Source organism: Cryptomeria japonica, unplaced genomic scaffold (genome assembly GCF_030272615.1).
Source record: "Cryptomeria japonica unplaced genomic scaffold, Sugi_1.0 HiC_scaffold_127, whole genome shotgun sequence".
NCBI classification, from domain to species: Eukaryota; Viridiplantae; Streptophyta; class Pinopsida; order Cupressales; family Cupressaceae; genus Cryptomeria; species Cryptomeria japonica.
The window spans coordinates 97,501-121,380 of NW_026728949.1; the positions used below are offsets into that span (position 1 = coordinate 97,501).

General features: G+C 62.1%; 3 non-coding genes across 3 annotated transcripts; all 3 read right to left on the bottom strand.

Annotated features, from left to right (window-relative positions):
- Positions 1 to 3,778: 3,778 nt before the first annotated feature.
- On the bottom strand, positions 3,779 to 3,897 carry LOC131865941 (5S ribosomal RNA). Its single transcript, XR_009364576.1, has one exon. It is a non-coding gene; the product is annotated as a 5S ribosomal RNA (ribosomal RNA).
- A 7,781-nt stretch (positions 3,898 to 11,678) lies between these two features.
- On the bottom strand, positions 11,679 to 11,797 carry LOC131865942 (5S ribosomal RNA). The gene has a single exon (XR_009364577.1). It is a non-coding gene; the product is annotated as a 5S ribosomal RNA (ribosomal RNA).
- Positions 11,798 to 19,601: 7,804 nt separating this feature from the next.
- On the bottom strand, positions 19,602 to 19,720 carry LOC131865954 (5S ribosomal RNA). The gene has a single exon (XR_009364589.1). It is a non-coding gene; the product is annotated as a 5S ribosomal RNA (ribosomal RNA).
- Between the last annotated feature and the right edge of the window lie 4,160 nt (positions 19,721 to 23,880).

Consider the following 23,880-nt stretch of genomic DNA (forward strand, 5'->3'; position numbering starts at 1 on the left):
GCAACGCTGGTGCGAACCTGGGAGCGCTCCGATGTGTGCTCCAAGGTGCGGCGTGCACGAAGTCGGACCCCGGTTTGCCCCGGGTGCGCACCTCGCGTGCACCTTGGTGCGCACACCTTGGCTGGGTTGCGCGCCCTGGTGGGCACCATGGTGCGCACCAAGGAGCGCTCCGAAGTGTGCTCCAAGGTGCGGCGTGCACGAAGTCGGAGCCCGGTTTGCCCCGGGTGCGCACCTCGCGTGCACCTTCGCCACGGTGGGCACCATGGCGTGCACGAAGTCGGAGCCCGGTTTGCCCCGGGTGCGCACCTCGCGTGCACCTTCGCCGGGGTGGGCACCTTGGTGTGCAGACCTTGGCTGGGTTGCGCGCCCTGGTGGGCACCATGGTGCGCACCAAGGAGCGCTCCGAAGTGTGCTCCAAGGTGCGGCCTGCACGAAGTCGGAGCCCGGTTTGCCCCGGGTGTGCACCTCGGGTGGGCACCTTGGTGCGCATGCCTTGCCTGGGCTGCGCACCAGGGCGGGCTCAAGATGGCACCCGCGTTCCTTTTTTTTCACTATCTTTCAAAACGGAAATTTTAAAATCTCATTTTTTTTTGCCTTTTTCTGGAAATTAGTGAAGGCAGCGCATCAAAGGTGCGCACCTCGCTGCCCACCACGGTGCGCAACGCCGGTGGGCACCCGGGAGTGCTTCGAAGTGTGCTCCAAGGTGCTGCGTGCACGTTGTCGGAGCCCGGTTTGCCCCGGGTGCGCACCTCGCGTGCACCTTCGTCGGGGTGGGCACCTTGGCTGGGTTTGCCCCGGCTGCGCTCCGAAGCGGGGTTATTGGAGCGCCGCCTCTTTTTTTGTCGGAGCGTTTGGTGGGGTTTCTCGCATTGGCTCTTCCGAGGCCCGGTTGCCACCCTGGCGCGCACGAAGTCGGAAGTAGGGTTAATTGCCCGGGTGCGCACCTTTGCCAGGGTGGGCACCTTACCTGGGCTGCGCACCAGGGCGGGCTCAAGATGGCACGCGCGTTCCGTTTTTTTCACTATCTTTCAAAACGGAAATTTTAAAATCTCCTTTTTTTTTTGCCTTTTCTGGAAATTAGTGAAGGCAGCGCATCAAAGGTGCGCACCTCGCTGCCCACCTTGGTGTGCTCTGAGGTGCGCACCCGGGAGCGCTACGAAGTGTGCTCCAAGGTGCGGCGTGCACGTTGTCGGAGCCCGGTTTGCCCCGGGTGCGCACCTCGCCTGCACCTTGGCCGGGGTGGGCACCTTGGCTGGGTTTGCCCAGGGTGCGCTCCGAAGCGGGGTTACTGGAGCGCCCCCTCTTTTTTTGTCAGAGCGTTTGGTGGGGTTTCTCGCATTGGCTCTTCCCAGGCCCGGTTGTTGGGTGCGCTCCCACCCTGGCGCGCGCGAAGTTGGAAGTTGGGTTAATTGCCCGGGCGCGCACCTTCGCCAGGGTGGGCACCTTGGTGCGCACACCTTGGCTGGGCTGCGCACCAGGGCGGGCTCAAGATGGCACCAGCATTCCCTTTTTCTCACTATCTTTCAAAACGGAAATTTTAAAATCTCGTTTTTTTTTTGCCTTTTATGGAAATTAGTGAAGGCATCGCATCAAAGGTGCGCACCTCGCTGCCCACCTTGGTGTGCTCCGAGGTGCCCACCACGGTGCGCAACGCCGGTGCGAACCCGGGAGCGCCCCGATGTGTGCTCCAAGGTGCGGCGTGCACGAAGTCGGACCCCGGTTTGCCCCGGGTGCGCACCTCGCGTGCACCTTGGTGCGCACACCTTGGCTGGGTTGCGCGGCCTGGTGGGCACCATGGTGCGCACCAAGGAGCGCTCCGAAGTGTGCTCCAAGGTGCGGCGTGCACGAAGTCGGAGCCCGGTTTGCCCCGGGTACGCACCTCGCGTGCACCTTCGCCGGGGTGGGCACCTCGGCTGGGTTGCGCGCCCTGGTGCGCACCAAGGAGCGCTCCGAAGTGTGCTCCAAGGTGCGGCGTGCACGAAGTCGGAGCCCGGTTTGCCCCGGGTGCGCACCTTCGCCGCGGTGCGCACCATGGCGTGCACGAAGTCGGAGCCCGGTTTGCCCCGGGTGCGCACCTCGCGTGCACCTTCGGCGGGGTTGCGCGCCCTGGTGGGCACCATGGTGCGCACCAAGGAGCGCTCCGAAGTGTGCTCCAAGGTGCGGCGTGCACGAAGTCGGAGCCCGGTTTGCCCCGGGTGCGCACCTCGCGTGCACCTTCGGCGGGGTTGCGCGCCCTGGTGGGCACCATGGTGCGCACCAAGGAGCGCTCCGAAGTGTGCTCCAAGGTGCGGCGTGCACGAAGTCGGAGCCCGGTTTGCCCCGGGTGCGCACCTCGCGTGCACCTTCGCCGCGGTGGGCACCATGGCGTGCACGAAGTCGGAGCCCGGTTTGCCCCGGGTGCGCACCTCGCGTGCACCTTCGCCGGGGTGGGCACCTCAGCTGGGTTGCGCGCCCTGGTGCGCACCAAGGAGCGCTCCGAAGTGTGCTCCAAGGTGCGGCGTGCACGAAGTCGGAGCCCGGTTTGCCCCGGGTGCGCACCTCGCGTGCACCTTCGCCAGGGTGGGCACCTCGGTGCGCACACCTTCTCAATGTTTTCTTGCCTTTTCTGGAAATTGGTGAAGGCAGCGCATCAAAGGTGCGCACCTCGGTGTGCTCCGAGGTGCGAACCCGAGAGCGCTCCGAGGTGCCCACGAAGTCGAAAGTCGGGTTAATTGCATTGTTTTCCCCGGGTGCGCTCCGAGGTGCGCAACATCGGCGCGCACCAAGGAGGGCTCCGAAGTGTGCTCCAAGGTGCGCACGATGGCGTGCACCTCTGGTGCGCACGATTCGGAGCTCGGTTTGACCGGGGTGCGCACACCTTGGCTGGGTTGCGCACCTTTTGTGCGCTCCAAGGTGCGCACGAAGTCGGAGCTCGGTTTGCCCCGGGTGCGCACCTTCGCCAGGGTGCGCACCTTGATGCGCACGCCTTGGCTGGGCTGCGCACCTTGGTGGGCGCCATGGTGCGCACCTTTCGTGCGCTCCAAGGTGCGCACGAAGTCGGAGCTCGGTTTGCCCCGGGTGCGCACCTTGGTGGGCGCCATGGTGCACTCCGAGGTGCCCAAGATTGGTGCGCACCAAGGAGCGCTCCGAAGTGCGCTCCAAGGTGCGCGCGAAGTCGAAAGTTGGGTTAATTGTCCGGTTTGCCTCGGGTGCGCACCTTGCGTGCACCTTCGCCAGGGTGGGCTGGGCTGCGCACACCTTGGCACCCGCGTTTCCTTCATTTTAAATTTTTTTTTTTTACAATCTCTCAAGTGGGAAATTCTATAATCTCAACTTTTTTTGCCTTTTCAGGAAACTTTTGAATGGAGCGCATCATTGGTGCGCTCCGAAGTGTGCTCCAAAGCTCTCTCCAGCTGCGTGCACCTGCCCCGGCCGCGCACCCGGCCCCGCCCAGCTTCGCTCACCTGTCCCGGGCGTCTGGTGCGGAACCTTAGAGTAAGAAACATCACCGTGCACCTTGGCCAACGTGCGCGACTCGACCGAGCGCGCACTGGCCGAGGTGCACACCGATTTCACCTGGGTGCGCGCGCAGCACCTCGGGCGCACCGGGGTGCGCGCACAACGCCCGGGTTGCACCGTGGCCTGTGTGCTCGGGGCGCCTCGGGTGCGCGCTCGGTGTCGCCCCCGCGCGCGCGGTAGTGCGGGCAGCGCACCCCGGCCCGGCCCGGCCCCGACGAGAACGCAAACGGGCAAAAGGTTTATTCAAATAGCATTGCGACGCCCGGCGAAAAACTAAAAAAGGGTGCAACACCGGGACTTCCCGGGAGGTCACCCATCCCAGTACTACTCCGGCCCAAGCGCGCTTAACTGCGGAGTTCTGATGGGATCCGGTGCACTAACGCTGGTATGATCGCACCCGTTATGAGCTTGTCGCAGTGTGTACTTAGCAAACCGCGACCCACGTGCGAATCCACCCCGGCCACCCACCCCCGTCGAGGTGCACACCCTCCCTCGCGAAGTGCGCCCCGTTCGCCAAGTGTGAGCCCTGCCCGGGTGCGCGCACCTTGCTAGGGCGTCGGGTGTGCACCCGGCCCGGCCTACGTGCGTGCACCTGGAGGGGGCGTCGTGTGCGTGCAGTGTCCCGTCTGCAACGCGGTGCCCACACACCACCTCGGGCGCAACGACCTGCGCTCACATGTGGGCCGAGTGCACCTTGGTGCATGTTCGGGGCGCCTCGGGTGCACGCTCGATCTTGCCCCGGTGCACCAAGGCGCTCGGTTTGCCCCGGGTGCGCACTTGGTGCAAGGTGGGCACCCAAAATAGGGATCAAGCACCAAAACACAAGTTTCGGGATGCAAAATGGGACCCAAGGACCACAAATGCGTTCCAAGACCCATGATGGGTCCACGAGAACAAAAATGTGTTCCGAGACTTAATAAACAAATATTGGGTTTTAGGAGAAGAAACATGCTCTGATGCCCAAAACGAGAATCGACCCCGAAAAGGCCACAGGCCAAAAGTGGGATGCGAGACAAAAAAAAATGGGACCCGAGGACCAAAATTGGGTTCCCAGGTCGAAGACAGGGCAACCGGACAAGAAACGACCTCTAAGGCTCGAAATGAGTCCCGACGACTAAAACTTGACAAGAAGCACCCATCAGGCACCCAACTCGACACCCATGGGATGCCGACCCACCCGGGCTTCCACCTAGCACACCTTGGCACCCACCCACCCTCGCACCCAACCTCGCACCCAACTTAGCACCTTTGAACCCACATTGGCACTCACCCTGACCCTGGCACCTTGGAACCCACATTGGCACTCACCTTGACCCTGGCACCCACCTTTGCACTCACCTTGGGACCCACCCTGGCTCCCACCTCGGCACCCACCCAGACACCCACCTTGGTTCCTTGGCACCCACCTTGGATCCTTGGCACCCACCCCGACACCCACCTTGGCACGCAACTTGGCTACTTGCCACCCACCTTGGCTCCTTGACGCCCACCCCGACAACCACCCCGTGACCTACCCTGGCTAGGGTTGGTGCACACCCACCCTGGTGCCCACCTTGGCACCCACCCTATGACCCACCTTGGCACGCACCTTAGTACCCACCCCGTTACCCACCCTAGGACCCACCCCGTGACCCACCTTGGCCAGGGTGGGTGCCTTGGTGCGCACAACTTGCCTGGGCTGCACACCAGGGCGGGCTCAAGATGGCACCCGCGTTCCGTTTTTTTCACTATCTTTCAAAACGGAAATTTTAAAATCTCATTTTTTTCTTTTTTTTGCCTTTTCTGGAAATTAGTGAAGGCAGCGCATCAAAGGTGCGCAATGCTGGTGCGAACCCGGGAGCGCTCCGATGTGTGCTCCAAGGTGCGGCGTGCACGAAGTCCGAGCCCGGTTTGCCCCGGGTGCGCACCTCGCGTGCACCTTCGCCGGGGTGAGCACCTTGGCTGGGTTGCGCGCCCTGGTGCGTACCAAGGAGCGCTCTGAAGTGTGCTCCAAGGTGCGGCGTGCACGAAGTCGGAGCCCGGTTTGCCCCGGGTGTGCACCTCGGGTGCGCACCTCGCGTGCACCTTCGCTGCGGTGGGCACCTTGGCTGGGTTGCGCGCCTTGGTGGGCACCATGCAGTGCACGAAGTCGGAGCCCGGTTTGCCCCGGGCGCGCACCTCCGCCAGGGTGGGCACCTTGGTGCGCACAACTTGCCTGGGCTGCGCATCAGGAAGGGCTCAAGATGGCACCCGCGTTCCGTTTTTTTCACTATCTTTCAGAACGGAAATTTTAAAATATCGTTTTTTTTTGCCTTTTCTGGAAATTAGTGAAGGCAGCGCATCAAAGGTGCGCAACGCTGGTGCGAACCTGGGAGCGCTCCGATGTGTGCTCCAAGGTGCGGCGTGCACGAAGTCGGAGCCCGGTTTGCCTCGGGTGCGCCCTGGTGGGCACCATGGTGCGCACCAAGGAGCGCTCCGAAGTGTGCTCCAAGGTGCGGCCTGCACGAAGTCGGAGCCCGGTTTGCCCCGGGTGTGCACCTCGGGTGGGCACCTTGGTGCGCATGCCTTGCCTGGGCTGCGCACCAGGGCGGGCTCAAGATGGCACCCGCGTTCCTTTTTTTTCACTATCTTTCAAAACGGAAATTTTAAAATCTCATTTTTTTTTGCCTTTTTCTGGAAATTAGTGAAGGCAGCGCATCAAAGGTGCGCACCTCGCTGCCCACCACGGTGCGCAACGCCGGTGGGCACCCGGGAGTGCTTCGAAGTGTGCTCCAAGGTGCTGCGTGCACGTTGTCGGAGCCCGGTTTGCCCCGGGTGCGCACCTCGCGTGCACCTTCGTCGGGGTGGGCACCTTGGCTTGGTTTGCCCCGGCTGCGCTCCGAAGCGGGGTTATTGGAGCGCCGCCTCTTTTTTTGTCGGAGCGTTTGGTGGGGTTTCTCGCATTGGCTCTTCCGAGGCCCGGTTGCCACCCTGGCGCGCACGAAGTCGGAAGTAGGGTTAATTGCCCGGGTGCGCACCTTTGCCAGGGTGGCACCTTACCTGGGCTGCGCACCAGGGCGGGCTCAAGATGGCACGCGCGTTCCGTTTTTTTCACTATCTTTCAAAACGGAAATTTTAAAATCTCCTTTTTTTTTTGCCTTTTCTGGAAATTAGTGAAGGCAGCGCATCAAAGGTGCGCACCTCGCTGCCCACCTTGGTGTGCTCTGAGGTGCGCACCCGGGAGCGCTACGAAGTGTGCTCCAAGGTGCGGCGTGCACGTTGTCGGAGCCCGGTTTGCCCCGGGTGCGCACCTCGCCTGCACCTTGGCCGGGGTGGGCACCTTGGCTGGGTTTGCCCAGGGTGCGCTCCGAAGCGGGGTTACTGGAGCGCCCCCTCTTTTTTTGTCAGAGAGTTTGGTGGGGTTTCTCGCATTGGCTCTTCCCAGGCCCGGTTGTTGGGTGCGCTCCCACCCTGGCGCGCGCGAAGTTGGAAGTTGGGTTAATTGCCCGGGCGCGCACCTTCGCCAGGGTGGGCACCTTGGTGCGCAAACCTTGGCTGGGCTGCGCACCAGGGCGGGCTCAAGATGGCACCAGCATTCCCTTTTTCTCACTATCTTTCAAAACGGAAATTTTAAAATCTCGTTTTTTTTTTGCCTTTTATGGAAATTAGTGAAGGCATCGCATCAAAGGTGCGCACCTCGCTGCCCACCTTGGTGTGCTCCGAGGTGCCCACCACGGTGCGCAACGCCGGTGCGAACCCGGGAGCGCCCCGATGTGTGCTCCAAGGTGCGGCGTGCACGAAGTCGGACCCCGGTTTGCCCCGGGTGCGCACCTCGCGTGCACCTTGGTGCGCACACCTTGGCTGGGTTGCGCGGCCTGGTGGGCACCATGGTGCGCACCAAGGAGCGCTCCGAAGTGTGCTCCAAGGTGCGGCGTGCACGAAGTCGGAGCCCGGTTTGCCCCGGGTGCGCACCTTCGCCGCGGTGGGCACCATGGCGTGCACGAAGTCGGAGCCCGGTTTGCCCCGGGTGCGCACCTCGCGTGCACCTTCGCCGGGGTGGGCACCTCGGCTGGGGTGCGCGCCCTGGTGCGCACCAAGGAGCGCTCTGAAGTGTGCTCCAAGGTGCGGCGTGCACGAAGTCGGAGCCCGGTTTGCCCCGGGTGTGCACCTCGCGTGCACCTTCGCTGCGGTGGGCACCTTGGCTGGGTTGCGCGCCTTGGTGGGCACCATGCAGTGCACGAAGTCGGAGCCCGGTTTGCCCCGGGCGCGCACCTCCGCCAGGGTGGGCACCTTGGTGCGCACAACTTGCCTGGGCTGCGCACCAGGAAGGGCTCAAGATGGCACCCGCGTTCCGTTTTTTTCACTATCTTTCAGAACGGAAATTTTAAAATATCGTTTTTTTTTGCCTTTTCTGGAAATTAGTGAAGGCAGCGCATCAAAGGTGCGCAACGCTGGTGCGAACCTGGGAGCGCTCCGATGTGTGCTCCAAGGTGCGGCGTGCACGAAGTCGGACCCCGGTTTGCCCCGGGTGCGCACCTCGCGTGCACCTTGGTGCGCACACCTTGGCTGGGTTGCGCGCCCTGGTGGGCACCATGGTGCGCACCAAGGAGCGCTCCGAAGTGTGCTCCAAGGTGCGGCGTGCACGAAGTCGGAGCCCGGTTTGCCCCGGGTGCGCACCTCGCGTGCACCTTCGCCGCGGTGGGCACCATGGCGTGCACGAAGTCGGAGCCCGGTTTGCCCCGGGTGCGCACCTCGCGTGCACCTTCGCCGGGGTGGGCACCTTCGTGTGCAGACCTTGGCTGGGTTGCGCGCCCTGGTGGGCACCATGGTGCGCACCAAGGAGCGCTCCGAAGTGTGCTCCAAGGTGCGGCCTGCACGAAGTCGGAGCCCGGTTTGCCCCGGGTGTGCACCTCGGGTGGGCACCTTGGTGCGCATGCCTTGCCTGGGCTGCGCACCAGGGCGGGCTCAAGATGGCACCCGCGTTCCTTTTTTTTCACTATCTTTCAAAACGGAAATTTTAAAATCTCATTTTTTTTTGCCTTTTTCTGGAAATTAGTGAAGGCAGCGCATCAAAGGTGCGCACCTCGCTGCCCACCACGGTGCGCAACGCCGGTGGGCACCCGGGAGTGCTTCGAAGTGTGCTCCAAGGTGCTGCGTGCACGTTGTCGGAGCCCGGTTTGCCCCGGGTGCGCACCTCGCGTGCACCTTCGTCGGGGTGGGCACCTTGGCTGGGTTTGCCCCGGCTGCGCTCCGAAGCGGGGTTATTGGAGCGCCGCCTCTTTTTTTGTCGGAGCGTTTGGTGGGGTTTCTCGCATTGGCTCTTCCGAGGCCCGGTTGCCACCCTGGCGCGCACGAAGTCGGAAGTAGGGTTAATTGCCCGGGTGCGCACCTTTGCCAGGGTGGGCACCTTACCTGGGCTGCGCACCAGGGCGGGCTCAAGATGGCACGCGCGTTCCGTTTTTTTCACTATCTTTCAAAACGGAAATTTTAAAATCTCCTTTTTTTTTTGCCTTTTCTGGAAATTAGTGAAGGCAGCGCATCAAAGGTGCGCACCTCGCTGCCCACCTTGGTGTGCTCTGAGGTGCGCACCCGGGAGCGCTACGAAGTGTGCTCCAAGGTGCGGCGTGCACGTTGTCGGAGCCCGGTTTGCCCCGGGTGCGCACCTCGCCTGCACCTTGGCCGGGGTGGGCACCTTGGCTGGGTTTGCCCAGGGTGCGCTCCGAAGCGGGGTTACTGGAGCGCCCCCTCTTTTTTTGTCAGAGCGTTTGGTGGGGTTTCTCGCATTGGCTCTTCCCAGGCCCGGTTGTTGGGTGCGCTCCCACCCTGGCGCGCGCGAAGTTGGAAGTTGGGTTAATTGCCCGGGCGCGCACCTTCGCCAGGGTGGGCACCTTGGTGCGCACACCTTGGCTGGGCTGCGCACCAGGGCGGGCTCAAGATGGCACCAGCATTCCCTTTTTCTCACTATCTTTCAAAACGGAAATTTTAAAATCTCGTTTTTTTTTTGCCTTTTATGGAAATTAGTGAAGGCATCGCATCAAAGGTGCGCACCTCGCTGCCCACCTTGGTGTGCTCCGAGGTGCCCACCACGGTGCGCAACGCCGGTGCGAACCCGGGAGCGCCCCGATGTGTGCTCCAAGGTGCGGCGTGCACGAAGTCGGACCCCGGTTTGCCCCGGGTGCGCACCTCGCGTGCACCTTGGTGCGCACACCTTGGCTGGGTTGCGCGGCCTGGTGGGCACCATGGTGCGCACCAAGGAGCGCTCCGAAGTGTGCTCCAAGGTGCGGCGTGCACGAAGTCGGAGCCCGGTTTGCCCCGGGTACGCACCTCGCGTGCACCTTCGCCGGGGTGGGCACCTCGGCTGGGTTGCGCGCCCTGGTGCGCACCAAGGAGCGCTCCGAAGTGTGCTCCAAGGTGCGGCGTGCACGAAGTCGGAGCCCGGTTTGCCCCGGGTGCGCACCTTCGCCGCGGTGCGCACCATGGCGTGCACGAAGTCGGAGCCCGGTTTGCCCCGGGTGCGCACCTCGCGTGCACCTTCGGCGGGGTTGCGCGCCCTGGTGGGCACCATGGTGCGCACCAAGGAGCGCTCCGAAGTGTGCTCCAAGGTGCGGCGTGCACGAAGTCGGAGCCCGGTTTGCCCCGGGTGCGCACCTCGCGTGCACCTTCGGCGGGGTTGCGCGCCCTGGTGGGCACCATGGTGCGCACCAAGGAGCGCTCCGAAGTGTGCTCCAAGGTGCGGCGTGCACGAAGTCGGAGCCCGGTTTGCCCCGGGTGCGCACCTCGCGTGCACCTTCGCCGCGGTGGGCACCATGGCGTGCACGAAGTCGGAGCCCGGTTTGCCCCGGGTGCGCACCTCGCGTGCACCTTCGCCGGGGTGGGCACCTCGGCTGGGTTGCGCGCCCTGGTGCGCACCAAGGAGCGCTCCGAAGTGTGCTCCAAGGTGCGGCGTGCACGAAGTCGGAGCCCGGTTTGCCCCGGGTGCGCACCTCGCGTGCACCTTCGCCAGGGTGGGCACCTCGGTGCGCACACCTTCTCAATGTTTTCTTGCCTTTTCTGGAAATTGGTGAAGGCAGCGCATCAAAGGTGCGCACCTCGGTGTGCTCCGAGGTGCGAACCCGAGAGCGCTCCGAGGTGCCCACGAAGTCGAAAGTCGGGTTAATTGCATTGTTTTCCCCGGGTGCGCTCCGAGGTGCGCAACATCGGCGCGCACCAAGGAGGGCTCCGAAGTGTGCTCCAAGGTGCGCACGATGGCGTGCACCTCTGGTGCGCACGATTCGGAGCTCGGTTTGACCGGGGTGCGCACACCTTGGCTGGGTTGCGCACCTTTTGTGCGCTCCAAGGTGCGCACGAAGTCGGAGCTCGGTTTGCCCCGGGTGCGCACCTTCGCCAGGGTGCGCACCTTGATGCGCACGCCTTGGCTGGGCTGCGCACCTTGGTGGGCGCCATGGTGCGCACCTTTCGTGCGCTCCAAGGTGCGCACGAAGTCGGAGCTCGGTTTGCCCCGGGTGCGCACCTTGGTGGGCGCCATGGTGCACTCCGAGGTGCCCAAGATTGGTGCGCACCAAGGAGCGCTCCGAAGTGCGCTCCAAGGTGCGCGCGAAGTCGAAAGTTGGGTTAATTGTCCGGTTTGCCTCGGGTGCGCACCTTGCGTGCACCTTCGCCAGGGTGGGCTGGGCTGCGCACACCTTGGCACCCGCGTTTCCTTCATTTTAAATTTTTTTTTTTACAATCTCTCAAGTGGGAAATTCTATAATCTCAACTTTTTTTGCCTTTTCAGGAAACTTTTGAATGGAGCGCATCATTGGTGCGCTCCGAAGTGTGCTCCAAAGCTCTCTCCAGCTGCGTGCACCTGCCCCGGCCGCGCACCCGGCCCCGCCCAGCTTCGCTCACCTGTCCCGGGCGTCTGGTGCGGAACCTTAGAGTAAGAAACATCACCGTGCACCTTGGCCAACGTGCGCGACTCGACCGAGCGCGCACTGGCCGAGGTGCACACCGATTTCACCTGGGTGCGCGCGCAGCACCTCGGGCGCACCGGGGTGCGCGCACAACGCCCGGGTTGCACCGTGGCCTGTGTGCTCGGGGCGCCTCGGGTGCGCGCTCGGTGTCGCCCCCGCGCGCGCGGTAGTGCGGGCAGCGCACCCCGGCCCGGCCCGGCCCCGACGAGAACGCAAACGGGCAAAAGGTTTATTCAAATAGCATTGCGACGCCCGGCGAAAAACTAAAAAAGGGTGCAACACCGGGACTTCCCGGGAGGTCACCCATCCCAGTACTACTCCGGCCCAAGCGCGCTTAACTGCGGAGTTCTGATGGGATCCGGTGCACTAACGCTGGTATGATCGCACCCGTTATGAGCTTGTCGCAGTGTGTACTTAGCAAACCGCGACCCACGTGCGAATCCACCCCGGCCACCCACCCCCGTCGAGGTGCACACCCTCCCTCGCGAAGTGCGCCCCGTTCGCCAAGTGTGAGCCCTGCCCGGGTGCGCGCACCTTGCTAGGGCGTCGGGTGTGCACCCGGCCCGGCCTACGTGCGTGCACCTGGAGGGGGCGTCGTGTGCGTGCAGTGTCCCGTCTGCAACGCGGTGCCCACACACCACCTCGGGCGCAACGACCTGCGCTCACATGTGGGCCGAGTGCACCTTGGTGCATGTTCGGGGCGCCTCGGGTGCACGCTCGATCTTGCCCCGGTGCACCAAGGCGCTCGGTTTGCCCCGGGTGCGCACTTGGTGCAAGGTGGGCACCCAAAATAGGGATCAAGCACCAAAACACAAGTTTCGGGATGCAAAATGGGACCCAAGGACCACAAATGCGTTCCAAGACCCATGATGGGTCCACGAGAACAAAAATGTGTTCCGAGACTTAATAAACAAATATTGGGTTTTAGGAGAAGAAACATGCTCTGATGCCCAAAACGAGAATCGACCCCGAAAAGGCCACAGGCCAAAAGTGGGATGCGAGACAAAAAAAAATGGGACCCGAGGACCAAAATTGGGTTCCCAGGTCGAAGACAGGGCAACCGGACAAGAAACGACCTCTAAGGCTCGAAATGAGTCCCGACGACTAAAACTTGACAAGAAGCACCCATCAGGCACCCAACTCGACACCCATGGGATGCCGACCCACCCGGGCTTCCACCTAGCACACCTTGGCACCCACCCACCCTCGCACCCAACCTCGCACCCAACTTAGCACCTTTGAACCCACATTGGCACTCACCCTGACCCTGGCACCTTGGAACCCACATTGGCACTCACCTTGACCCTGGCACCCACCTTTGCACTCACCTTGGGACCCACCCTGGCTCCCACCTCGGCACCCACCCAGACACCCACCTTGGTTCCTTGGCACCCACCTTGGATCCTTGGCACCCACCCCGACACCCACCTTGGCACGCAACTTGGCTACTTGCCACCCACCTTGGCTCCTTGACGCCCACCCCGACAACCACCCCGTGACCTACCCTGGCTAGGGTTGGTGCACACCCACCCTGGTGCCCACCTTGGCACCCACCCTATGACCCACCTTGGCACGCACCTTAGTACCCACCCCGTTACCCACCCTAGGACCCACCCCGTGACCCACCTTGGCCAGGGTGGGTGCCTTGGTGCGCACAACTTGCCTGGGCTGCACACCAGGGCGGGCTCAAGATGGCACCCGCGTTCCGTTTTTTTCACTATCTTTCAAAACGGAAATTTTAAAATCTCATTTTTTTCTTTTTTTTGCCTTTTCTGGAAATTAGTGAAGGCAGCGCATCAAAGGTGCGCAATGCTGGTGCGAACCCGGGAGCGCTCCGATGTGTGCTCCAAGGTGCGGCGTGCACGAAGTCCGAGCCCGGTTTGCCCCGGGTGCGCACCTCGCGTGCACCTTCGCCGGGGTGAGCACCTTGGCTGGGTTGCGCGCCCTGGTGCGTACCAAGGAGCGCTCTGAAGTGTGCTCCAAGGTGCGGCGTGCACGAAGTCGGAGCCCGGTTTGCCCCGGGTGTGCACCTCGGGTGCGCACCTCGCGTGCACCTTCGCTGCGGTGGGCACCTTGGCTGGGTTGCGCGCCTTGGTGGGCACCATGCAGTGCACGAAGTCGGAGCCCGGTTTGCCCCGGGCGCGCACCTCCGCCAGGGTGGGCACCTTGGTGCGCACAACTTGCCTGGGCTGCGCATCAGGAAGGGCTCAAGATGGCACCCGCGTTCCGTTTTTTTCACTATCTTTCGGAACGGAAATTTTAAAATATCGTTTTTTTTTGCCTTTTCTGGAAATTAGTGAAGGCAGCGCATCAAAGGTGCGCAACGCTGGTGCGAACCTGGGAGCGCTCCGATGTGTGCTCCAAGGTGCGGCGTGCACGAAGTCGGAGCCCGGTTTGCCTCGGGTGCGCCCTGGTGGGCACCATGGTGCGCACCAAGGAGCGCTCTGAAGTGTGCTCCAAGGTGCGGCCTGCACGAAGTCGGAGCCCGGTTTGCCCCGGGTGTGCACCTCGGGTGGGCACCTTGGTGCGCATGCCTTGCCTGGGCTGCGCACCAGGGCGGGCTCAAGATGGCACCCGCGTTCCTTTTTTTTCACTATCTTTCAAAACGGAAATTTTAAAATCTCATTTTTTTTTGCCTTTTTCTGGAAATTAGTGAAGGCAGCGCATCAAAGGTGCGCACCTCGCTGCCCACCACGGTGCGCAACGCCGGTGGGCACCCGGGAGTGCTTCGAAGTGTGCTCCAAGGTGCTGCGTGCACGTTGTCGGAGCCCGGTTTGCCCCGGGTGCGCACCTCGCGTGCACCTTCGTCGGGGTGGGCACCTTGGCTTGGTTTGCCCCGGCTGCGCTCCGAAGCGGGGTTATTGGAGCGCCGCCTCTTTTTTTGTCGGAGCGTTTGGTGGGGTTTCTCGCATTGGCTCTTCCGAGGCCCGGTTGCCACCCTGGCGCGCACGAAGTCGGAAGTAGGGTTAATTGCCCGGGTGCGCACCTTTGCCAGGGTGGCACCTTACCTGGGCTGCGCACCAGGGCGGGCTCAAGATGGCACGCGCGTTCCGTTTTTTTCACTATCTTTCAAAACGGAAATTTTAAAATCTCCTTTTTTTTTTGCCTTTTCTGGAAATTAGTGAAGGCAGCGCATCAAAGGTGCGCACCTCGCTGCCCACCTTGGTGTGCTCTGAGGTGCGCACCCGGGAGCGCTACGAAGTGTGCTCCAAGGTGCGGCGTGCACGTTGTCGGAGCCCGGTTTGCCCCGGGTGCGCACCTCGCCTGCACCTTGGCCGGGGTGGGCACCTTGGCTGGGTTTGCCCAGGGTGCGCTCCGAAGCGGGGTTACTGGAGCGCCCCCTCTTTTTTTGTCAGAGAGTTTGGTGGGGTTTCTCGCATTGGCTCTTCCCAGGCCCGGTTGTTGGGTGCGCTCCCACCCTGGCGCGCGCGAAGTTGGAAGTTGGGTTAATTGCCCGGGCGCGCACCTTCGCCAGGGTGGGCACCTTGGTGCGCAAACCTTGGCTGGGCTGCGCACCAGGGCGGGCTCAAGATGGCACCAGCATTCCCTTTTTCTCACTATCTTTCAAAACGGAAATTTTAAAATCTCGTTTTTTTTTTGCCTTTTATGGAAATTAGTGAAGGCATCGCATCAAAGGTGCGCACCTCGCTGCCCACCTTGGTGTGCTCCGAGGTGCCCACCACGGTGCGCAACGCCGGTGCGAACCCGGGAGCGCCCCGATGTGTGCTCCAAGGTGCGGCGTGCACGAAGTCGGACCCCGGTTTGCCCCGGGTGCGCACCTCGCGTGCACCTTGGTGCGCACACCTTGGCTGGGTTGCGCGGCCTGGTGGGCACCATGGTGCGCACCAAGGAGCGCTCCGAAGTGTGCTCCAAGGTGCGGCGTGCACGAAGTCGGAGCCCGGTTTGCCCCGGGTGCGCACCTTCGCCGCGGTGGGCACCATGGCGTGCACGAAGTCGGAGCCCGGTTTGCCCCGGGTGCGCACCTCGCGTGCACCTTCGCCGGGGTGGGCACCTCGGCTGGGTTGCGCGCCCTGGTGCGCACCAAGGAGCGCTCTGAAGTGTGCTCCAAGGTGCGGCGTGCACGAAGTCGGAGCCCGGTTTGCCCCGGGTGTGCACCTCGCGTGCACCTTCGCTGCGGTGGGCACCTTGGCTGGGTTGCGCGCCTTGGTGGGCACCATGCAGTGCACGAAGTCGGAGCCCGGATTGCCCCGGGCGCGCACCTCCGCCAGGGTGGGCACCTTGGTGCGCACAACTTGCCTGGGCTGCGCACCAGGAAGGGCTCAAGATGGCACCCGCGTTCCGTTTTTTTCACTATCTTTCAGAACGGAAATTTTAAAATCTCGTTTTTTTTTGCCTTTTCTGGAAATTAGTGAAGGCAGCGCATCAAAGGTGCGCAACGCTGGTGCGAACCTGGGAGCGCTCCGATGTGTGCTCCAAGGTGCGGCGTGCACGAAGTCGGACCCCGGTTTGCCCCGGGTGCGCACCTCGCGTGCACCTTGGTGCGCACACCTTGGCTGGGTTGCGCGCCCTGGTGGGCACCATGGTGCGCACCAAGGAGCGCTCCGAAGTGTGCTCCAAGGTGCGGCGTGCACGAAGTCGGAGCCCGGTTTGCCCCGGGTGCGCACCTCGCGTGCACCTTCGCCGCGGTGGGCACCATGGCGTGCACGAAGTCGGAGCCCGGTTTGCCCCGGGTGCGCACCTCGCGTGCACCTTCGCCGGGGTGGGCACCTTGGTGTGCAGACCTTGGCTGGGTTGCGCGCCCTGGTGGGCACCATGGTGCGCACCAAGGAGCGCTCCGAAGTGTGCTCCAAGGTGCGGCCTGCACGAAGTCGGAGCCCGGTTTGCCCCGGGTGTGCACCTCGGGTGGGCACCTTGGTGCGCATGCCTTGCCTGGGCTGCGCACCAGGGCGGGCTCAAGATGGCACCCGCGTTCCTTTTTTTTCACTATCTTTCAAAATGGAAATTTTAAAATCTCATTTTTTTTTGCCTTTTTCTGGAAATTAGTGAAGGCAGCGCATCAAAGGTGCGCACCTCGCTGCCCACCACGGTGCGCAACGCCGGTGGGCACCCGGGAGTGCTTCGAAGTGTGCTCCAAGGTGCTGCGTGCACGTTGTCGGAGCCCGGTTTGCCCCGGGTGCGCACCTCGCGTGCACCTTCGTCGGGGTGGGCACCTTGGCTGGGTTTGCCCCGGCTGCGCTCCGAAGCGGGGTTATTGGAGCGCCGCCTCTTTTTTTGTCGGAGCGTTTGGTGGGGTTTCTCGCATTGGCTCTTCCGAGGCCCGGTTGCCACCCTGGCGCGCACGAAGTCGGAAGTAGGGTTAATTGCCCGGGTGCGCACCTTTGCCAGGGTGGGCACCTTACCTGGGCTGCGCACCAGGGCGGGCTCAAGATGGCACGCGCGTTCCGTTTTTTTCACTATCTTTCAAAACGGAAATTTTAAAATCTCCTTTTTTTTTTGCCTTTTCTGGAAATTAGTGAAGGCAGCGCATCAAAGGTGCGCACCTCGCTGCCCACCTTGGTGTGCTTTGAGGTGCGCACCCGGGAGCGCTACGAAGTGTGCTCCAAGGTGCGGCGTGCACGTTGTCGGAGCCCGGTTTGCCCCGGGTGCGCACCTCGCCTGCACCTTGGCCGGGGTGGGCACCTTGGCTGGGTTTGCCCAGGGTGCGCTCCGAAGCGGGGTTACTGGAGCGCCCCCTCTTTTTTTGTCAGAGCGTTTGGTGGGGTTTCTCGCATTGGCTCTTCCCAGGCCCGGTTGTTGGGTGCGCTCCCACCCTGGCGCGCGCGAAGTTGGAAGTTGGGTTAATTGCCCGGGCGCGCACCTTCGCCAGGGTGGGCACCTTGGTGCGCACACCTTGGCTGGGCTGCGCACCAGGGCGGGCTCAAGATGGCACCAGCATTCCCTTTTTCTCACTATCTTTCAAAACGGAAATTTTAAAATCTCGTTTTTTTTTTGCCTTTTATGGAAATTAGTGAAGGCATCGCATCAAAGGTGCGCACCTCGCTGCCCACCTTGGTGTGCTCCGAGGTGCCCACCACGGTGCGCAACGCCGGTGCGAACCCGGGAGCGCCCCGATGTGTGCTCCAAGGTGCGGCGTGCACGAAGTCGGACCCCGGTTTGCCCCGGGTGCGCACCTCGCGTGCACCTTGGTGCGCACACCTTGGCTGGGTTGCGCGGCCTGGTGGGCACCATGGTGCGCACCAAGGAGCGCTCCGAAGTGTGCTCCAAGGTGCGGCGTGCACGAAGTCGGAGCCCGGTTTGCCCCGGGTACGCACCTCGCGTGCACCTTCGCCGGGGTGGGCACCTCGGCTGGGTTGCGCGCCCTGGTGCGCACCAAGGAGCGCTCCGAAGTGTGCTCCAAGGTGCGGCGTGCACGAAGTCGGAGCCCGGTTTGCCCCGGGTGCGCACCTTCGCCGCGGTGCGCACCATGGCGTGCACGAAGTCGGAGCCCGGTTTGCCCCGGGTGCGCACCTCGCGTGCACCTTCGGCGGGGTTGCGCGCCCTGGTGGGCACCATGGTGCGCACCAAGGAGCGCTCCGAAGTGTGCTCCAAGGTGCGGCGTGCACGAAGTCGGAGCCCGGTTTGCCCCGGGTGCGCACCTCGCGTGCACCTTCGGCGGGGTTGCGCGCCCTGGTGGGCACCATGGTGCGCACCAAGGAGCGCTCCGAAGTGTGCTCCAAGGTGCGGCGTGCACGAAGTCGGAGCCCGGTTTGCCCCGGGTGCGCACCTCGCGTGCACCTTCGCCGCGGTGGGCACCATGGCGTGCACGAAGTCGGAGCCCGGTTTGCCCCGGGTGCGCACCTCGCGTGCACCTTCGCCGGGGTGGGCACCTCGGCTGGGTTGCGCGCCCTGGTGCGCACCAAGGAGCGCTCCGAAGTGTGCTCCAAGGTGCGGCGTGCACGAAGTCGGAGCCCGGTTTGCCCCGGGTGCGCACCTCGCGTGCACCTTCGCCAGGGTGGGCACCTCGGTGCGCACACCTTCTCAATGTTTTCTTGCCTTTTCTGGAAATTGGTGAAGGCAGCGCATCAAAGGTGCGCACCTCGGTGTGCTCCGAGGTGCGAACCCGAGAGCGCTCCGAGGTGCCCACGAAGTCGAAAGTCGGGTTAATTGCATTGTTTTCCCCGGGTGCGCTCCGAGGTGCGCAACATCGGCGCGCACCAAGGAGGGCTCCGAAGTGTGCTCCAAGGTGCGCACGATGGCGTGCACCTCTGGTGCGCACGATTCGGAGCTCGGTTTGACCGGGGTGCGCACACCTTGGCTGGGTTGCGCACCTTTTGTGCGCTCCAAGGTGCGCACGAAGTCGGAGCTCGGTTTGCCCCGGGTGCGCACCTTCGCCAGGGTGCGCACCTTGATGCGCACGCCTTGGCTGGGCTGCGCACCTTGGTGGGCGCCATGGTGCGCACCTTTCGTGCGCTCCAAGGTGCGCACGAAGTCGGAGCTCGGTTTGCCCCGGGTGCGCACCTTGGTGGGCGCCATGGTGCACTCCGAGGTGCCCAAGATTGGTGCGCACCAAGGAGCGCTTCGAAGTGCGCTCCAAGGTGCGCGCGAAGTCGAAAGTTGGGTTAATTGTCCGGTTTGCCTCGGGTGCGCACCTTGCGTGCACCTTCGCCAGGGTGGGCGCCTTGGTGCGCACACCTTGGCTGGGCTGCGCACACCTTGGCACCCGCGTTTCCTTCATTTTAAATTTTTTTTTTTTACAATCTCTCAAGTGGGAAATTCTATAATCTCAACTTTTTTTGCCTTTTCAGGAAACTTTTGAATGGAGCGCATCATTGGTGCGCTCCGAAGTGTGCTCCAAAGCTCTCTCCAGCTGCGTGCACCTGCCCCGGCCGTGCACCCGGCCCCGCCCAGCTTCGCTCACCTGTCCCGGGCGTCTGGTGCGGAACCTTAGAGTAAGAAACATCACCGTGCACCTTGGCCAACGTGCGCGACTCGACCGAGCGCGCACTGGCCGAGGTGCACACCGATTTCACCTGGGTGCGCGCGCAGCACCTCGGGCGCACCGGGGTGCGCGCACAACGCCCGGGTTGCACCGTGGCCTGTGTGCTCGGGGTGCCTCGGGTGCGCGCTCGGTGTCGCCCCCGCGCGCGCGGTAGTGCGGGCAGCGCACCCCGGCCCGGCCCGGCCCCGACGAGAACGCAAACGGGCAAAAGGTTTATTCAAATAGCATTGCGACGCCCGGCGAAAAACTAAAAAAGGGTGCAACACCGGGACTTCCCGGGAGGTCACCCATCCCAGTACTACTCCGGCCCAAGCGCGCTTAACTGCGGAGTTCTGATGGGATCCGGTGCACTAATGCTGGTATGATCGCACCCGTTATGAGCTTGTCGCAGTGTGTACTTAGCAAACCGCGACCCACGTGCGAATCCACCCCGGCCACCCACCCCCGTCGAGGTGCACACCCTCCCTCGCGAAGTGCGCCCCGTTCGCCAAGTGTGAGCCCTGCCCGGGTGCGCGCACCTTGCTAGGGCGTCGGGTGTGCACCCGGCCCGGCCTACGTGCGTGCACCTGGAGGGGGCGTCGTGTGCGTGCAGTGTCCCGTCTGCAACGCGGTGCCCACACACCACCTCGGGCGCAACGACCTGCGCTCACATGTGGGCCGAGTGCACCTTGGTGCATGTTCGGGGCGCCTCGGGTGCACGCTCGATCTTGCCCCGGTGCACCAAGGCGCTCGGTTTGCCCCGGGTGCGCACTTGGTGCAAGGTGGGCACCCAAAATAGGGATCAAGCACCAAAACACAAGTTTCGGGATGCAAAATGGGACCCAAGGACCACAAATGCGTTCCAAGACCCATGATGGGTCCACGAGAACAAAAATGTGTTCCGAGACTTAATAAACAAATATTGGGTTTTAGGAGAAGAAACATGCTCTGATGCCCAAAACGAGAATCGACCCCGAAAAGGCCACAGGCCAAAAGTGGGATGCGAGACAAAAAAAAATGGGACCCGAGGACCAAAATTGGGTTCCCAGGTCGAAGACAGGGCAACCGGACAAGAAACGACCTCTAAGGCTCGAAATGAGTCCCGACGACTAAAACTTGACAAGAAGCACCCATCAGGCACCCAACTCGACACCCATGGGATGCCGACCCACCCGGGCTTCCACCTAGCACACCTTGGCACCCACCCACCCTCGCACCCAACCTCGCACCCAACTTAGCACCTTTGAACCCACATTGGCACTCACCCTGACCCTGGCACCTTGGAACCCACATTGGCACTCACCTTGACCCTGGCACCCACCTTTGCACTCACCTTGGGACCCACCCTGGCTCCCACCTCGGCACCCACCCAGACACCCACCTTGGTTCCTTGGCACCCACCTTGGATCCTTGGCACCCACCCCGACACCCACCTTGGCACGCAACTTGGCTACTTGCCACCCACCTTGGCTCCTTGACGCCCACCCCGACAACCACCCCGTGACCTACCCTGGCTAGGGTTGGTGCACACCCACCCTGGTGCCCACCTTGGCACCCACCCTATGACCCACCTTGGCACGCACCTTAGTACCCACCCCGTTACCCACCCTAGGACCCACCCCGTGACCCACCTTGGCCAGGGTGGGTGCACCCACCCTGGTGCCCACCTTGGCACCCACCCATCCTAGCACCCAGCCTGTGACCGGGCTTGGAACCCAACCTTGCACCCGCACCCGTCTTGGCCAGTGTGGGTGCGCACCCATCCTGGCACCCACGTTGTGACACACCCTTTAACCCACGCACCCTAGCACCCACGTTGGCACCCACCTTGGAACCCAACCTAGCAACTTGGCACCCACCCCGTGACCCACCTTGGCATCCACCATAGCAGTCGCCGACTTGGCACCCACCTCGGCACCCACCTTGACACTTGTGGACCCACCTTGCCACTCACCCTAGCATCGACCCATCCTAGCACCCACCCTGGCACCTTTGCACCCTAGCACTCACCCATCCTAGCACCTAACCTGTGACCCACCTTGACACTCACCCTCGCACCCACCTTGGAACCCAACCTAGCACCCACCCACCCTGACACCAACCCTAGCACCTACCCACCCTTGCACCCACCCTGTGACCCATCTTGGCACCCACCCATCCTACCACTCAACCTATCACCCACCTTCTCACCCACCTTGGCATCCACCTTAGCACCCACCCACACTGGCACCTTGGCACCCACCTCGGGCAAGGTGGGTGCACACCCACCCTGGCACCCAATTTAGAACCCACCGAGCATGTTACCCACCTTGGCACCCACATTGCAGCCCACCCTAGTACCCACCCTATGACCCACATTGGCATCCACACCCTAGCACCCAGGCACCTCGACACCCGCCTTGACACCCACCCTAGCACTGAACCTGTGACCCACCTTGGAACTCACCCTAGAACCCACCCACCCTGTGAACCACCTTGGCATCCACCTTAGCACCCACCCACCTTGGCACCCACTCTAGCACTCACCCATCCTAACACCCAACTTGTTACCCACCTTGGCACCCGCCCTCGCGTCCACCTTGAAACCCACCCTAGCACCCACCCACGCAGGAGCCCACCTTGGCACCCAACCTAACACCCACGCATCCTGGCACCCAACTTGTGACCCACCTTGGAACCCACCCTAGTACCCACCTTTGAACCCACTATATCACCAACCCACCTTGGCACCCACCCTATGACCCTCTTTGGAATCCACCCTAGCACGCACCCACCCTGGCACCCACCATGGAGCGCACCCTAGCACCCACCCACCTCGGCACGCACCTCAACACCCACCTTGGTGTGCGCACTGCGCCAACCTCTCAAAGACCCTATGTGGTGCGCTCCAAAGTGTACACCTTTGGTGCGCTCCAAGGTGCGCACCTTTGGTGCACACCGAGGTGCACACCAAAGTGTGCACCGAGGTGAGCACCAAAGTGCACTCCAGGGTGCACACCAAGGCGTGCACCTTTGGTGCGGTCAATGCAAACGAATTCGGAAGTTGGGGTCGATGTCCTAATCGCTGCTGCAGACTACACGTATGAGAATCGGACAAATAGCTTTATATAGGGGAGGTGTTGCGTTTGATGGGTCGACTCCCCTGGTTGTGTGCACTGCACCAACTTCAAAGACCCTGTCTTGTTTAAGAAGTCAAAAGTTGGGGTGGATGTCCTAATCATTGCTGCAGTCTACGCATGTATGAGAATCAGACAAATAGCTTATATAGGGGAGGTGTTGCATTCGGTGGGTTGACTCCCCTGGTTGTGCGCACTGCGCCAACCTCAAAGACCCCGCATAGCAGAAGAAGTCGGAAGTCGGATTTTGGTGAGCACCAAGGCGTGCACCTTTGGTGCGGTCAACGCAGACGAATTCAGAAGTTGGGGTGGATGTCCTAATCGTTGTTGCAGGCTACACATGTATGAGAATCAGACAAATAGCTTATATAGGGGAGGTGTTGGGTTTGATGGGTCAACTCCCTTGGTTGTGCGCATTACGCCAACCTCAAAGACCTTGTTTTCGTTAAGAAGTCAAAAGTTGGGGTCAATGTCCTAATGGCTCCTGCAGGCTACACATGTATGAGAATCGGACAAATAGCTTATATAGGGGAGGTGTTGGGTTTGATGGGTCGACTCCCCTGGTTGTGCGCATTACGTCAACCTCAAAGACCTTGTTTTCGTTAAGAAGTCAAATAATTGCTCCTGTAGACTACACATGTATGAGAATCAGACAAATAGCTTATATAGGGGAGGTGTTGGGTTTTGATGGGTTGACTCCCCTAGTTGTTCGCATTACACCAACCTCAAAGACCTTGTTTTCGTTTAGAAGCCGAAAGTTGGGGTCGATGTCCTAATTGCTCCTGCAGGCTACGCATGTATGAGAATCAGACAAATAGCTTAATATAGGGGAGGTGTTGGTTTGATGGGTCGACTCCCCTGGTTGTGCGCATTGCGCCAACCTCAAAGACCCTGCATTGCGGATGAAGTCGAAAGTCAGAGTTTGGTGTGCTACAAGGTGTGGTCGAAGGTGCTCACCTAGGTGTGCACCTTGGAGCACAGGAAAAGTGCCCTCCCAAAAGTGCGCACCTTTGGAGTGCACAAAAGTGCCCTCCAAAAGTGCGCACCTTTGGAGCGCAGAAAAGTGCCCCTCCAAAAAGTGCCCTCCAAAAGTGCGCACCTTTGGAGCGCAGAAAAGTGCCCTCCAAAAAGTGCCCTCCAAAAGTGCGCACCTTTGGAGCGCAGAAAAGTGCCCTCCAAAAAGTGCCCTCCAAAAGTGCGCACCTTTGGAGCGCAGGAAAAGTGCCCTCCAAAAGTGCGCACCTTTGGAGCGCAGAAAAGTGCCCTCCAAAAAGTGCCCTCCAAAAGTGCGCACCTTTGGAGCGCAGAAAAGTGCCCTCCCAAAAAGTGCCCTCCAAAAGTGCGCAACCTTTGGAGCGCAGAAAAGTGCCCTCCAAAAAGTGCCCTCCAAAAGTGCGCACCTTTGGAGCGCAGAAACAGTGCCCTCCAAAAAGTGCCC